Source organism: Lygodium microphyllum, chromosome 4, assembly GCF_053477565.2.
Source record: "Lygodium microphyllum isolate KBCC chromosome 4, Lygodium_microphyllum_v1.1.10, whole genome shotgun sequence".
NCBI classification, from domain to species: domain Eukaryota; kingdom Viridiplantae; phylum Streptophyta; class Polypodiopsida; order Schizaeales; family Lygodiaceae; genus Lygodium; species Lygodium microphyllum.
Window position 1 is genome coordinate 124,241,745 of NC_141138.1, and position 17,891 is coordinate 124,259,635.

At 42.4% G+C, this 17,891-nt stretch overlaps 1 pseudogene; it reads left to right on the top strand.

Moving 5' to 3' along the window:
• The first annotated feature begins 7,069 nt into the window (after positions 1 to 7,069).
• On the top strand, positions 7,070 to 16,377 carry LOC148037577 (putative methyltransferase PMT24; annotated as a pseudogene).
• Positions 16,378 to 17,891: the final 1,514 nt, after the last annotated feature.

A 17,891-nucleotide genomic window follows, 5' to 3' on the forward strand; every position in this document is an offset into this window, starting at 1 on the left:
CAAATGCACAACAAAAGAAATGGAGGTGTATACGACTCGGATGCGCAGCAACATGACATCCACCCCCTCTAAACCTGCGCATCCTCCGGATGTGCCAACTAACCAGGATCATTCAACTCCACAAACAGGTCAAGTCCATCTTCTGATTCTAGTAAACCTGTTTCTCCATCAGCTTCATCATCTATGTCTTCTGTCTCATCTGCTTGTCTTTCTCCTATTTGCTCTTCTTCTGTCAATGCTTCAAGTGCATATTCTTCATCTTCTCTTCTCTTGAAAATCTTGACTCGTTTTCCAGCAATAGGCACTCTCAATTTTGTTCCATCTAATTCAGCCAGCTCATAGGTACCATTGTCAAAAACCTTTTTCACTTCATACGGTCCAAACCATCTTTGAACCATTTTTCTCATGCTACTATGCTGATTTTCTAGACTACTGTCATAGACTAGAACCTAATCTCCTTCTTTTATGGCTCTAGGCCTCAAGCGATGCCTTAAATCAAACCTATCCTTATTTCTGAGACGGGCTGCCTTCAAACGGTCAACGGCTAGCTGCACATCTTCTGTCCTTCTCTCTAATTGACGAATCCGAAGGGCTAACAGCTCTTCCCTTGATAAATTCTCATGCCACGGAAGAACACTCCAAGTGAGAGCACAAATTTCAGTAGGCATGACAGGTTTTTGCCCATACATCAACTCCGCAGGCATGTATCCAGTAGTCACACAATGTGTAGAGCGATCAGCCCACAATGCAAAAGGTAGTAATCTCGGCCAATCTCCAATCCGACCTCTACAAGCTTTTGCCAATGCTTTAACTATTGGCGGATGTCCTCTTTCACTTTTGCCATTTCCCTCTGGATTATAGGCAGTAGTAAGAGCCAATTTAATCCCAAGCCGTGAGAAGAATTCTCTAGCTTCATCAGCATCTAGCTCTCCACGATCAGCTGTAATCTTGCCTATACATCCATACCTGCAAAATATTTCTTCCAACAAGAATTTACATACTGTAGTGGTGGTCTTCGTCCGCAACGGTCTACCTTCAACATAGTTTGTAAGATCCTCCCTAGCCAAGACAAGATATCTCATCTGCCAAAGTCCCACTGGCAAAGTAACCAAGTCTACCACCCACTTGTAATGCATACATAGTGGATAAGTCGGATGCAGCTCATCGCGATGTCGCACTAAAGAGTAAAGCTGGCAGTCCCTGCAAGTCTCCACAAAGTGAGAAACAACTTTATACATCCCTTTCCACCAGTATCTTTCTTTGATTTTCTCATAGGTAGCCCACACACCTCTATGTCCAACCCATGAGCTCTCATGAAACTCTCGCATAATCTGTATTTGCATCGCTACATCACAAACTACTCTCAAGGGTAAGCCTCCTCTTTTTCTTGGATGCTTCCAAAGAAAACCATCTTTCAAGAAATACCCATAAGCCTTCCTTCTGATTTTCTTGAATTCATCATCTGTCCAATCAGCTCTTCGAGTCAATGAACTTAGATATTGTCCAATTTGCAGCCATTCATCAACATAAAGTTCTTCAATAAAGGCTTCAACAGTAGATACATGACAATCATGAATAAGGACAGAAGCAGCAAACTCTGTCTCATCATCTTCTGCAAGCATTGACTCCTCATCCTCATATCTCGCTCTAGAAAGCATGTCAGCAACTGGATTATCTTTCCCTGCTATGTGTCGAAATTCTGGATTCAATGATTTGATATAGGCAATCCACCGAAGCATCGCTATATCTGGAGTCGAGCAACTAGTAATCATGCCAAGCAAAGGCAAACAATCTGTTTCCACAATAACTGAAGCTCCAATAAAATATCCTTTGTCACACTTCAGTGCAGTGACTACTCCCCACAATTCTCTTTTAATCTGCGGATATCTCATTTGTCGCTCATTAAGAACTTTAGCTCCAAAGCGGATTGCATACCTATTTCCATCAACATCATCCTGTCCCACAGCCCAACCTATGCCGATAGGGCTAGTGTCAACTGTCAACATGATCGGCCGTCCACACAGATAATCCGCCTTGCGTAGAGTAGGAGCTGATTGCAACAGCTTCTTGAGCTTACGCATGGCTTTTGAATGCTTCTCATCCCAATGAAATTTCTGCCCCTTTCGAAGCAGCTGATAGAGAACATCTGCAATATGAGCAAAATGAGGAATCCAAATCATGTAAAATACACAAGCTCCCACAAATCTCCGCACCTCTGAAGTAGTCGAGCAATACTCTGCAATCCTGTTTATGGCATCCACCTTTGCGGGAGAAGGCTTTCTGCCATAATATCCAACCATATGCCCAACTATGATGACTTCATTAACAGCAAAGACAGATTTCAGCCCTGAAAGTGTCAAATTTACCTCCTCTAATCGTGTCAATATTTGTTCACAAGCATTCAAGTGATCAGCCACAAACTGTCTACACCCACGCAAATCAAGACTTTCATTCTTTTCTTCTTCTGCACAACCCTTAATAGGCACATCATCTAGAAAAGGCATGGTATACTGCGGAATATAGTCTCGAAGAACTCTATGCATAGCATTCATCATATGAGCAACTGAGTTTGTAGCACCTTGTGGCAAGGTACACATCCTCACAAGACCAATAGGTGTCCGCATAGTAGTAATATCCCTACTTTCCAAGGCAAGCTGAAACTGATCATAACCTGAATACAAGTCTCCTAGAGAATAGATGGCTCGTCCTGCAAAAGCCTCAGCAAATTCATCCACAACTGGACCTGTACCCACATTCCTGATTGTCACTTTGTTCATGGGCTGCATATCCTGAATAAATCTCAAAGTACCATTCTTCTTTGGTACAGTAAACCACCTGTTAGAATAAGGTGCAGAAGAGGGTTCCAAAATCCCCATTTTAATCTTCTCATTCAGCAACTCTATCAGCTTTGGCAAGTGTGCTTTAGGCACAGGTATAGGACGTATATTCCATGGTACATGAGGAACAGTGAAGATGACCATAGGTGCAACCAATTCGGGGCTAATGCAGCCAATTTCATGTGGAAAGAAAGCAAATGCCTTACCATGACGTCCAAGCATCTCTCTAAAACATTCTTTTTCCACTGGAAGCAAAAAATCATCATTTCCAATCTTCAATTCTGCAAGAGTTTCAGCTGTAAACTTATATCCAATATTTGCAGGTTCCCTCAACATAGGCTGCTTCATAGCTTTTTCAATCTGTTCATTACTATCAGAAGGAAGCGGGCCTGCAACCGGCTTAACCTTCTTATCAACTGTTTTATATTTTGTGTCAACCTTGGCATCATTCAAGCACTCTTTTCTTTGCTGCAATTTCTGCAAATTTTCAGCATCTTTCAACTCTGTTGGCTGAAAAATTTCAGCCTTTAGCTCTATGGACTGCATGGGTGCAACCTGAAACTCTGTATGCAGAAACTTTTCTGCATTCAACTCTGTTGGCTGAATGAATTCAGCCCTCGGCTCTATGGACTGCATAGATGCATCCTGAAACTCTGTATGCAGAAATTTTTCTGCATTCAACTCTGTTGGCTGAATGAATTCAGCCCTCTGCAATTCAATTAGCTGATCAAGATCAGCCATAAATTTAGTTTGCTGAGTTTTCTCAGCCTCTAACTCTGTTTGCAGCATAAAACCAGAAATTTCCTGAAACATATCCAAGGTTTGCACAGGTATGATCTTTGAACCCTTGCATACATCAGTTTTCAGCATTGCTCTTATCTCAAACAATGTATCTGCATAAGACGTCCCTTCATACAATCCATCCACATGCTCTTCTGCTTGCAAAATACCTACTTTCTTCAACTCTTTCTCCTTACGACCAATGTACTGCCTGGCAGCTCTAGGCAAATCTGAAATTTTCTGATAACTCACTGAACTATCTGAAGTAAACCCAACAAAATTATTAGAGAAAGACTGGCTGCCAGGAGGCGAGATCTCCTCTTTTCTCCGCTCCGTACCACTAGCGTCTCGCAAGACAGCGGTACCTAATGAAAATCCAACTCCTTTGCAGGTAGTGGTGCCTCACGCAAGGAGTCCCTGTTTCTCGGATGATTTACCCCAACAGTCATAAACTAAACAGCTCGCATACCATCTTTACTGCGTATCCGCGCATAAGCTGATCCGTCATCCATCACTTTTGTTTCCATTCTTGCTTCTGTAATGAAAGGCTGTCCAAGAATAATCGGATAAGAACATGACTCCTGAACAAAGCAATGATAATCTTCTTCAACATTACCAATAGAAATTCTGACACTCGGACAAGCAGCATACATATCACCAGAAGTATTGTTGGCGGCTCTCATGCGCCAGCCATGCTCTGCATCCATAGGCCACTTGCCACTCTCATAAACACCTCGAGCAATAAGATTAATCTCAGAACCATGATCAACTAAAGCGATCAAGGGAATTTGTTTCTCTCCAATCCTTACCACTGTCTCAGTGGTTGCTCTAGCCCAATGACTTCGTGAAAAATGGCTGCGAGGAATGAGAATAGGGGTCTCATCATCTTCATACTGCATAGGCTGCACTATTTTCTCCAATTGCGGATTAGTAGAAGCATTCTCAACCATCACTGCATCATCATGCTCTTCCCCAAGAGCTCCATGCCACAATCCTTGTAAAGCAGGTCCTTCCATCGCATGTCGTTTCCTCCGCAAAAGATCCTGCATCTGATCCTGTATTTCTCTTCTAGCAATCCCAAGAGCCTCTCCAACAGTAAAAGTGACTTCACTATTCAAAATTTTTTCATGAAAAATCTTACTCATATCCGTTTGCATATTAAGGTCTGACAAGAGCTTGAATCCTGGCTCTTTTCTTGGTTGCCTCTTTCTTTCTGCTTGTCTCCCATTGGTTGATCAGAACCTGTTTGAGCTGGAGAATTTGACATAGGTGGAGCTGTAACAGGTGGTGAAACAAAGTCACCCCCTCTAGTCTTTTTGGAGGAGCTAGGACCCTCCTCATCTCTTCTTCTCTTTTCCTCAACCATGGCATCTAAACCCTGCGTCTTAGCCATATAAGCAAAAATAGAATACCTGTCAACAGGAGAGTCCCATCCTGTTTCTCCTCGGATGCTAGAGCCCACACAAGTCATAGTAGAAGTTTGAACTTTCCCTCTTCTCGCTATCTCCAAGGCAGAAGACCATAAAGCAGAGTCTCCATCAGATTTCTGCTCAAGCTGGACTCCAAAAGCTGAAGCATCTCCTCTAACACTCACATAAGCTGATCGTGCAGCCATATCATCAACAAGCTTCTTCATACCTCCCTTACCAAAGTCGTGTCAAGAGGAGCGCCAGTCTCTGTCAGCCATATCTTCCCATCTTGTCCCCAAAACACTACATTCTTCTTACGTGCTTCTTGAAAAGCATCACAATCTCTGCAATGTTGGTGCTCTGTACTATCACACCAAATACATCGTCGCCCTTTTCTTTGACCAGCTGGAAAAGTAGTCACTGGAGCAGGTGCTACAGCAGGTACTGACATAAGTTGCTCCTTTAACTTACCAACTTCAGCTTTGACTGCTTCAATTGTCAAATCCGCCAAGCCTTTAATAACATCATCTACAGATAAGGGCACTGGAGCAGCAGGAACTGGTGGATTCATAACAGGAGGAGTAGGCTTAGGCAAAGAAGCAGCAGGGGTAGAAGAAGAAGTCTCCAAGGATTTTTCAGGAACTGATCCTGTATTTCGATGCAATCTTACTCTCCTGCGCTGCTTCTTGACAAGAGCATTCACAGCATCAATGACATGTCTCCACTCAGTCTTTAAACCTGAATCAGTAGCTTGATCTTCCAAAAGATCATCCAACTTTTCCTGTAAATCAGCATCTGCAGCTTGCAAAAATAACTCCACTTTCTGCATCTCCAAAGCTTGCTGTTCAGTCCCATCCAACTGATCATAACGGCTTTCAAACTCTCGCAGAAGAGCGGTAACAGAAAGTCCCTTATTAGGCATAGAAACCCATGCTAAAAAATTCCTGCGATTCATAAGACCTGTATCCTCCAGGAAATATTCATCTTTTAATGCCTTTTTAAATTCAGCCCAACCTGCATGTGCCTCTTGAATTTCTGCAATTCGACCTTCAAGAGCGCGCACCACGATCCGCAAGAAGTAGCGGCTCCAAACATCTTGAGAAACTCCAAAAAACTTCATCTTTTCTTCATACAAATGCAGGTAAGTTGACACTTGCTGGCCATTAAACTGCTTCATCTCTTGTTGGACAGCTTTCAAAGCATCCATAGCATCACTGTCTCGTTTTGCATGAGCTTGCTGCTGCATATACATGGTAAATGACTGAAACAGGTTCTTCATGACATTATCATCTGTCATTTCTTCTTACGAGTCTCCCATCTTGCTGATGACGCAGCACTTTCACGTCGGGTTCACCAGAAATGTCGTAGAGTTCACGTAAGGGCTGCAGAACACGGGGTTCAAGGTACAGCAATGGAAGAGTCTAACAAGAAGAACTCAAATTTTGATGTCAAAGTTCACTATATAGCTTGTCAAATGAGTTACAAGAAATTCATGTTCAGAATAATCCGAAGTATCTCATAAACTGTTTACATTCAGGTGTATGTTGACAGTTGCAGTAGGAAGGGAAACACTCTTCACATCAGCATGTTCATTTCGTAACTTGGCAGTTGCTAGATCAGCAGAGAATTTCAGAAACTCCAGAAGAACATCTCTATAATGAGGTCAAGTCCATCATTATTTGCTGAAAAGATATCAGAAAGTCTTTACAACTTCCATCTTTTGTTGATTGGATTCATGGCTAAAGAAGAGGGCAGTGTCACTTGTATATTTTGACCAGCTGTCAGTCTGATTCTGTGAAGGACTACACGAAGAGGGACTTTGGCAAGTGCTAAAAACCCACCCATAGTCAACCTTCACCCCATGTTTTCTTCCACAATTTCAACAAGTTCACTTAATGCATCAGTTGTTGCTTCTGCTCCTTGAAAGGGTACCAACTCATGAGGGAAATGATGCCAAGAACATAGCCACAGCTCAAAATTTTGGTTCAAACAAGTACAGCTTTAAGTAAAGCCTTGCACGTGGTCGTTCAGCTGTAGTATGCCATGCTTGAGGATGAAAACTCTGTCGAGAGGATTGCTGAGAATGGGAACTGGGTTACTGAAATTTCAGCCTAAACAGAGCCTTTGGGATACTTGCAACATGGAAGCTGGTTGCACCATGCGATAAAAAAAAACTGTGAGCTCTTTCAGATTTGCTATCCAAGGAAAGACCTGTCCATGAAGTTCACAAAATTGCAGTCCTTGACCTTCGCCTTGCAAACACAGTCAGAAATGGTGCAAACATTCTGGTTTGCAAGAAAGGAGAAACAGACTAGAACCTTGTACCTATTGATCATGGCTATTGCCTGCCTGACAAGTTTGAAGACTACACGTTTGAATGGCTATATTGGCCTCAAGCAAAGCAGCCCTTTGACATATCTACTCGGAATTACATTGCAAAATTAGATGCTGAAGCAGACATTGCATTGTTAGAGGAGCATGGTTGGAAGTTGTTTGCAGGATGTGCACGTGTTTTCCGTGTAGCAACCATGTTACTTAAGAAGGGTGCAGCTGTTGGGCTGACTGCGTATGAGATTGGCTCAATGATGTGCAGAGAATCTCAGATTCTCTATTCCCTGGTGACCTGATCTGGTCTCGCAGTCTTCAACAATTGCCACCATCTCGGAAAAGGCCCCCATTCATGATTGATAGGTTTCCCAAATTCATCAATCGCTAAGTGACCGGATTCTAGCTGAAATTTGCAACAACAATTCAGTAAGTCCTACTGTGTCAGCATCTCATATCGGAACCCGTGAAGACAAGTCTTTGCCCCAATTCATCATGGAGAAGTTTTTTATCCCCAAATCATCAATCGATAAGCTTTTAACCCAACTCGGGCTGAAATTGCAGGGCCAGCAGATCCAATAACACCATCAGAACTACTAATTTCTGCTTTCCCCCCCTTTGGTTCGTTTTCCTCTGTATAATGTCCATCAAAAAGCACAATCTACAGTTTCCTTCCCCTCAGCAATCAGCTTTCGCATTCCTTTGATATCTATTACCTTGACGAGAGACTGTGGATCTTTCATATCCAATAGGATGCCATTGTGATCAGCTTCCACTGATGCAATCACTGGGATTGCGCTAGATTCCAAGATGTCATCCAGAATGCCTGTATTAATGGATGCTACCTCCAACAACAAAACCAAGAGATCCCCGTACCTTTCGCTTTCTTTCCTCTGGCGTCAGTTCTTCCCCCTATTCACCATTCGAATTTTCTCCCGAATTAGTCTCTTCTCCCCTTCCTTTTCTCCTCTGTTTTTAGTTTTTCTTTTTCTTGTTCACATGTCAAAATTAGGCAAGCAACCTTCCTCATTTATCTGAAACTCCAATCTCTTGATTTTTGTGTATATGTCTCGAGAATCCATGCAGCTTTTGTCTCCTGCCACAAAACCATAGAGTCTGTGGACAATTTCAACAAAAGCTTCTCCTAGCTTCTTATGTAATCTCATGGAACATTGTCGCATCTTCTGTATCTCATTAGCTTCTTCCCGCATTCCAGCACTTTTATAAAAGTCTGACATGAGCATAATTTTTGTCAAATCATTGCTGTGCTAGCAATATGTCACCATGCCTTTTGCATTAATTTAACATTGACATCCAAGCAACCAAGATTATTTGCAAGAGGCATATCTTGCAGCAACTCTGCTTCCTCCTTTTAAATGTCCTTCTTGTAGCATATCTTCAAAACACTTACACCAAGGCTGTCATTGCACATAGAGCTAGAACAAATAGCAGCAGGGCAAAGATCCTTTGGCATCCGTTTTTCATATTTTTCTAATACACGCACATCATGCATCCAAACAAAATCATGCGCATGCACTAAGGGAATATATACATTGGATGCGGATTATTAAAATGCATCACACAAACAATGAATCACACGCGAAAATTAACACAAATGCACAGCAAAAGAAATGGAGGTGTATACGACTCGGATGCGCAGCAACACGACAATGCTCTCTCCAACCTGCATGAGAGCGAGGAGTAGCACATGTATCCCAAGCCAACAGGGGGTTCATTGCATCCACGTCTCCACAACATCCCCCAGAACCACTCCCTCCGTCTGGCCCAAGTCTAGAGAGTTAACCTCGTCTACTGGAAACTAAAGCATCAGAGCGCACCGAAGTAGATCTAACAGAATGGTCTAATGGTATGGAAGACAGCTCATGGTCCGCCATATCTCTAAATTGAGCCATCTAATCTGGAGACATACATGTGAAGATCTCCTATAGCTCCTAGTCACTCATCCATCGACTCATCGTGCGGATCCAAATATTCACAAAGATCACTTGCATAGACAAAAATTGATGTTAGGATAGTCAATATAAATCAAGCAAAGCATGGTAATATAAATCTTTAAAAAATGATCTCACTTAAAACACATATCTTATGTATCCTTATCTTATGATCGGAGATCTTAAAAAATGGTCACACATAAGATATGATCTCCCATTTCCAACCACCACATCTCTGATCAGTCTATCATCGACCTTTAGTGACCATAATATACTGTTGTTTGAATCCACCGTTGGTAGCCACTGTGAAATATGCACTAACACCTCAGACACCAACCAATCTTCAGCCATGCTATCTTCTGGCTGAGCTCATTGTCGCACAAAGCCTTTCAGGGTTTTCATGAAGTGCTCCAAGAATAACATCCATCCCATATGGATAGGTCCAACAATCTCCACTTCATCTACAAGATGCACCAGAAGGTGGGTTTATATCGTGAGCATGCTGATGGGCATGTATTTCTCAAAGAGATAGACTGTCTCCAATGCTTTCCACCTTGCAGATTGAATAGAGGATATATTGATCTCCTTCTGTGAGATCCATTGCACTAAATTTGACAATCTATAAATCACCCTGTGTATTTCTGGAGTAAGGCATCTTGCGATCGCGATTGGTAGTACAAACAATCATAAATGAAGAAGCATTACAAAAAACAACTACACTCCAAATAACAAAATACATAGGCCACTTACAATCCATTCGTAGTACAAACCTGACATATCTTATGCCAATCATGGGATTTTAGCCCCGATAATTGGTCGTCTTTAGAAAACACGGACTTGAGATAATGCATCATAGCTGTCGGAGTGCAGATATACTTTATGATTTTCTTCAAAATGCACTCTTATTTAGTGGATAAAACACAAGGAGTGCAGATCGAATGGGTTCACACCATCCATAGCAAGATTGATCCGAAGCTTCCTTGGCTGTCGGGCAAAGCCTAGAAAGGTAGAGTCAATGTGGCTCCATGCATGTGAATCCGATGATATTCGTTGGACTCCATCTATGGATCTGTACTGTGCATGCCACGTTGTCAAGCTTGCCATGCCGGACATACGAAACATGTGATGTATACAGGGGGATAAGTGGTAAGTGTCTAAGAACTTTTTGAGAGATAGTTTGCCCTTGCAAGTCCTATCGATACTTGTAAGCACCACACTTTGGACAAGTCTTCATAGTCTCGTATTCTCCTTGAAACAATATGCAATCGTTGATACATGCATGGATGATGTTGTAGTCCATGATAAGCTTTTGTAAAACATGTCACACATCATCATGAGAGTCAGGCATGGTATTTACGAGTGATAATATATGATACTTTAGTAACCTAAAAAAGAATCATAGAACACCTTGAAAAAGCACAATTGTTTTTTATGATGGTGCCGAAAAGAAATCAACAAAGCATACGTAGAAGGTAACTGAACAACTCGGTCACACTCACATCATTCCACCCGTATTTTGCTTGCACACTTAGGAGTGCAAGTAGTGTCTTCAGGTGAGATACTTGGCACCCATCATATAATGGTATGAATGCTTCCTCTCTAAGCAGATCAGATGTCTTGACACCCATGGGCATCAATGCATCAATCATTGCCTCCATCTTAGGCTCCCACTACAACAAAAGGCTCCATAGACGCGCTTGTAGACACAATATTTGAATTGTGAAAAAAAAATTCAGGCGCGTTTATTAACGCGTCTATTTTTGCGTCTACAAAATCGCGTTTAAAAGCACGCTTATGATCAGAGTTACATGCACACTTAGATGCACATATAGACACGCGTATTGACGCGCTACGTAAATATATAATCATATTTATAAAAAAGTGGACATATTCATATTGTGCGTCTATACACGCGTGTATCTATGCATCTAAAACCGCGTTTACTCTGCAAGTTTTTGACGCCCATCAACATCAAATTGTATGCTTAGGGAAAACAGAGAAAGATTATTTCGAAGATTGGATACTAAAAACAAAACAATGTATGTAGCACACGAAATTTCATATATATAGATGAAACGTTTTTACATTATGAGTTCTAGTGCTTGTGACATCATGATCGCAAGCACTAGCTGAAAGTAATACATATCAAAAATGAAAATTACAAGCCAAGGGGAGGCATGCATGCATGGGGCTTCTCTATATCTCCTCAGAAGAGGCATCATCGTCGCTACCACCACCGCTGCCTGTGCCACCACCGCTACTGCTAGTCCCCCCTTCTCTATCCTCAACTGCATCAGGGTTCGCCTACACAAAGGATTAAGGTATATAAATACCATAACAAACAATAAATTAGAGTTATCTATACTTTTCATGTAAAAAATAAAACATACCTCTTCTGGTGGTGGAATCCTCATGGCATGATTATATTGCTCCTCCGTGATGAGTCTCTCCTCATAGAAATACTGCCAAACAAGTGGACGCCTGGTTATGACCTCGATGGTAGCCTACCTCTCTAGGAGTAGGTTGCCTACCAATGATATGATACTACAAAACAATTTCCTTGCCTCATTGTCTTCATGAAGTGATAGATAGACACGAGTAGTGATGTCGAGATCGAACTGCAGAAAATGCGCAAAAAACGTAGGAAAGCACAGGTTTGAAAAGAAAGCCACAACTTTTTTTAAATTTTTCTATACTTGTGTGGCGCATCTTTCAGCGCGTGTAATTGCGCATGTATATGCGCAGATAATTCCTGTTACACGCGCTTACAGATGCGCAGGAACAATTTAAGGAATCAACGCATGCATTTAGGGAATCAATTGACCTATGTGGTGACATATATAACAAAGCTTGAGGATACGAGATAACACATTGGCAAGTCAATTGGCACATATGTAGTGACTTACTAGACCATCCCACTTACAATTGCATGCAAGTATCAATAGGTGGATAAAGCAGAATGGTCTTTAGCTAGAGAGAGATAATGCAATGAAGGTGTACACAAAAGAGATAGAGAAAGGCATATTATCCATCAATCAATCAAAGATATGTACATGAAGTGACTTGATATAGTAATTAAAGTATCGTCATTTTTAAGATGCTCCATTGACTTCTGTAAGTTCCTATAAGTGGGGCTCCAAAGCTCGAGTGGTTAGATGCAGACGACTGGCACCGACTGAGGGAGGAGGCTACAAATTCGCCAGGACGTTGGAGTCAGCAGCGGGAGGCGGCGAGGGCACGAATCGAGGCCGGATGGGTACATCATCTTGGGAGTGGCGGCCACAGGACATATTTGGAGGACTTTGTAAGATTCTCTTTTGTTTTGCTTATTTGTTTTTTTGAGATATTCTTTGTACTGACAATCATGTTTCTAACAGTTAGTATTTTGTTTTCTTTGCAGCACTCCATTACAAATCGCGATCCGCAAGGCCTTGAGACTCGATATGCGGAGAAGCACGGTCTCAGATCATTGATCGACCGATTGTATAGACGCGGCGGCCCAGTAAGTCACTCATCTTTCTTGTCCGTAGTTACCATGAGATATTTGAATGCATTATTGTATGGTGGATTGATATGTTGTTTCTTTTTCTACAGAATCCGTTTGATGCTCCTTTGTGGCGGGACGAGCTTTCGGGGGACGAGGATTTGTAGCTCGCCCTTGGATCCTTAGAGCTCACATACCTTTAGTTTTTAGTCGCCCGATCTATGTAGACATTTTCTATGTATTAGTGATATTGTTTTATGATTGTACCAATCGCATTTTATGCGATATCATGTATTTATTTCATCCATCAGTTTTATGATTTCAGTATACATTCTTTTTGTTTGCAAACGCTTTGTATGAAGCAGTGCAGAAACTATTTTGTATGGCTCTCATACAGCACACAGTGCTATATGTGGCAGCTTGCTGCCCTGCCACAAATTTTTTTTTTCTCTGTTACCGTCGCTATTTGCGTCGCAAAATCACTGCACGCGTCGCTATTGCCATCGCTATCAGCATCGCAAATTCTCTATAACCGTCGCTATATTTGCGACGCATATAGCGACGGTTCCATGGCGTCGTCAATAAGGACGCTTTTTGCGACGACGGGGGCAAATTTTGTTGTTTGTATTTTCGTCGCTTTAAACGTCGCTATAAGGTCTATATCTTGTAGTGGTTGCAGATTGGCAGGTACCTTAGTACACTAAGCAAAAGAGATGAATGGACAGATGAAGAGTTCAAGAAGATCAAAAGGAAAGCCTATGGTTATTTTCTCAAGGACAGATTTCTTTGGAAGCATCCAAAGAAAAGAGGCGGATTACCTTTGTGGGTTGTCTGCGATAGAGAGACACAGTCACAGGTGATGAGGGAGTTTCATGAGAGTCCTTGGGCTGGTCATAGAGGAGTGTGGGCTACTTATGAGAAAATCAAGGAGAAATATTGGTGGGAAGGCATGTATAGATATGTTTCTCACTTTGTTGAGACTTGCAGTGACTGTCAGATGTATTCAGTAGTGCGTCATCGAGATGAGCTTCATCCGACCTATCTGCTATGCATTCATTATAAGTGGGTAGTTGATTTGGTTACTATGCCTATGGGTCTATGGCAGATGAGATACATTGTTTTGGCTAGAGAGGATCTTACTAATCATGTTGAGGGAAGATCTTTGAGAACGAAGACCACTAGTGTAGTGTGTAAGTTCTTATTGGAGGAAATTTTCTGCAGGTATGGTTGTGTGGGTAAGATCACTGCGGATCGTGGTGAATTGGATGCAGATGAAGCTAGGGAGTTTTTCTCTCAGCTAGGAATCAAGTTGGCTCTAACTACAGCATATAATCCAGAGGGAAATGGGAAGAGTGAAAGAGGGCATCCGCCGATAGTGAAAGCATTAGCCAAAGCATGCAGAGAACGGATTGGAGAATGGCCGAGACTTCTACCATTTGCTTTGTGGGCTAATCGTACGACTCACAGTGTTATCACAAGATATATGCCTGCAGAGTTGATGTATGGTCAGAAACCTGTTATGCCGACTGAGACTTGTGCTTTGACTTGGTCAGTTTTACCTTGGCAGGAGGATTTGACGAGAGAGGAGCTCTTAGCTCTTCGGATTCGATAGTTGGAGAGGAGACCAGAGGATATTCAGCTAGTTATTGACAGGTTGAAGGTTGCTAGACTAAGAAATAAGGATAGGTTTTACAGCAGGCATCGCTTGCGGCCTAGAGCAATAGAAGAGGGAGATTGGGTATTAGTCTTTGATAGCAGCCTTGAAAATCAGCATACTGCACTTCGGAAGATGGTGAAAAGATGGTTTGGGCCGTACATAGTCAGACATGTTTTTGATAATGCAACATATAAATTGACAGAATTGGATGGGACAGTGCTTAGAGTGCCTATTGCTGGAAAAAGAATCAAGATTCTCAAGAAAAGAGATGATGAAGATTATGCATTGGAAGAATTTGCAAGAGAAGAACAATGAGAAGAAACTCCAATGGAGAGACAGATGATATGACAGATAATCTTGTTGATATACCGAAAATGCATAATGAAGAGATTGATCTGTTTGTGGATCTCGATGATAACGATCATGGGTAGTTGGCCCATCCGGAGGATGCACAGGATTAGAGGGGGTGGATGTCGTACTGTTGCGCATCTGAGGTGTGAAATCCACCAAAAAGTTGTGTGTGTGACACTTGTTACTTTGTACATACTTAGACGTTGTGCTTTGCTTTGCTTGAACATTTTGCCTTCAGTTGGTTCATGTTCAATTTCACAGAAGAGATAAGCGCTGTTTGGGATTGAAACTGATATTTGTTATAAACAATTTAGAAGGAGAATGGGTTCTAGATCTGCAATGAGTATGGTTTTCCCGAGCTTCTCAAGTTGTTTGCTTATGCTGAAGATACAAATGGTATCAACAAGGGAGTTCAAGAAGACCAGTGAATTTTCAGTAAAGTTTCTAATTTGGAAACCTCAAGCCTGCTTTTCTTACAAATGCCAACTTTGGATCCATTACTTGTTGTTGGGATGCGGTGTTGCAAGTTTTGGAGGACTCATGTTTGAGAAGGATGTGTTGACCATGTCCTTTGCTCTAAAGGATGAACATGAGGCTCAAGTGCAGCTTGCCCTTGAGCATGGAATCCCTGCCATTTCTACAGTGATGGGGACTCAAAGGCTTGTGTTTCCTAGTAATGTGTATGATGTCATCCATTGCACGTGGTACAGAGTACCTTGGCATATTGAAGGTGGTAAGCTACTTTTGGAGCTCAACCGGGTCTTGAGGCCAAGAGGATATTTCGTTTGGTCCACGACACCAGTTTACTAGAAACTCGAGGAAGACATCGCTAAATGGAAAGAAATGGTGACTTTAACAGCTGCAATATGCTGGGAGCTTGTAGCGAAAGCGATAGATTCATCTACGAGCATTGGTATCGCTGTCTTTCAGAAGCCAACGTTGAACTCCTGCTATGAGAACTGGGAAAAGAATTTCCCTCCTATCTGCAATCTAGATGATAAAGCCGATGCTGCATGGTATGTACCAATGACTGCCTGCATCCACAAGCTACCCTCTGACGAGGATGTGCACGGTCTTGAATGACCGTGGAGTGGCCGAGCGGCTCAAGATAGCTCCAACATGGTTGGAAGGTCAGAAGGGAGTATATGGCAAAGCGGCACCAGCTCATTTTCAGTCTGATTATGAGCATTGGCAAAGTGTTATCCAGAAGTCTTACATTACAGGATTGGGAATTGATTGGAAGAAAATCAGGAATGTGATGGACATGAGGGCTGTATATGGGGGATTTGCAACGGCACTAAAACCGCGACCTCTGTGGGTGATGAATGTTGTAGAGTTCGATTCAGCAGCAAATACACTGCCGATAATTTTCGACCGTGGTCTATTTGGAATGTACCATGATTGGTGTGAGTCTTTCAGCTCCTATCCCAAAACTTATGATCTCCTTCATGCTGATCACTTGTTCAGCAGGCTGAAAAAGAGGTGCAACATCACCGCTATTGTTGTGAAGATGGACCGTCTGTTGAGGCCAGAGGGGTGGGTGATAATCAGAGATACGGCTGATGTGATTGAGGAAGTCTGAGGTCTGTTGGAGTTGCTCAATTGGGAGATTTGGATGACATTTTCTAAAGGTGGAGGCCACTTTTCGGTATGTAAAAGCTGCGTGTGGTATGCTATGAAAAGGAAGAGTGGCTAAAAAGGGGGCTTTTCTGGTTCGGGGAGGGAAGCCAATTTGGGGAAGAACGGAGGAAAAAGTGTGGAAGGAGGCTGTGACGAGGGGGGTTGCTCCTGTTTCTGGGGATTTTGGGTACATATAGTAGGTCAACATGGACGTGCGGGGGACAATTTTCTCGAGACCTTGTGAGATAGTTTAATGGATCCTTTCCTTCATCCTGAAGACGCAGGGTCCAGAGATTCCCTCTTCTTCATCTTCACAGATTTTTCCTCACAGTGTTGTAAATAGTGGTTTGTTTTGGGGATTCCATGTAGGTGGGGCAGAGAGGCCATGATCACAAACACCTATCTGAACTGAAGTCTGTAATTCAGGCATTCACCTACAGCAGCATGACAATTCTAGCGATTCAGTACTCGTTAGAGCTGTAGTCAGAGCTCTGTCTCTGCACAAGCACAGGCTCAGTTTTTAAACCAGACAAGAAGCTTTACTTCCCATATGAACCAGGAAAACAGGCCACAAGTACTGTGAAGATCAAAAATGTCAGCCGCTCACCGATTGCTTTCAAATTCCAAACAACAGCTTCAAAGAGCTGTTTTATGCGACCTCCTAGCGATGTTCTTTCACCTGGGAAATCTATCGTTACAACGATTGTAAAATTCATCCAGCATGCTGATTGAGTGCACAGAAAGCAGATCAGAGATAAGTTTAAGATTGTCAGCTTAAAGATGGTTGAAGGAGATGAATTGTCTCCTAAAATTTTTGATGAGCAGAAGGACCTTGTAGTTGTAGAACAAATCTTATGTGTTAGATTCCTCGATCCCGATTATCCTACTTCTGAACTTGAGAAGCTAAAAACTGAAATTTCTATCTGTGGATGATAATCATTTTTGCTTCATGAAAGATGCTATCCCGGATAGATCCAAAGTGGAAGTCTTTGGCTAACTGAAGTATGTTTCTCATAGATGGGCAATGATTCCACTCCAGCCTCTTGTATCTTCCCTTGCTGCACTCACGCCAGAAGACTGAACTTGCACAGGCCCTGGACCATTCAGTTTACTTGTTGCTGAACAGTTACATTACCTCAGAAGTCAGATTGCAACTGCTGGTGACATGTCTGTGAAGATGAGGTCTTGTTGGGAGTTTGGCGGATCTATTACAACATACAAATCCTCTCATCTTGCTTATATGTATGATTGATCTTCTATCATGAAATTAGTCAAGGTCCTTTGTGGTTGCGACATTGCTTTCACAAACCCTTCGACACCGTGGAGATGGCCATATCGCCGCCAAGACGTGAGAAAAGTCACGAATAACAACCGCCACAGGCTATCGAAATTGTGTGAGGGAAGGACCTGAGATTCGTGAGGCTGAGGGTCGTGAGGGAGTGATCAGGCATGGTGAAGGAAGAAGCCCTCGGCCTC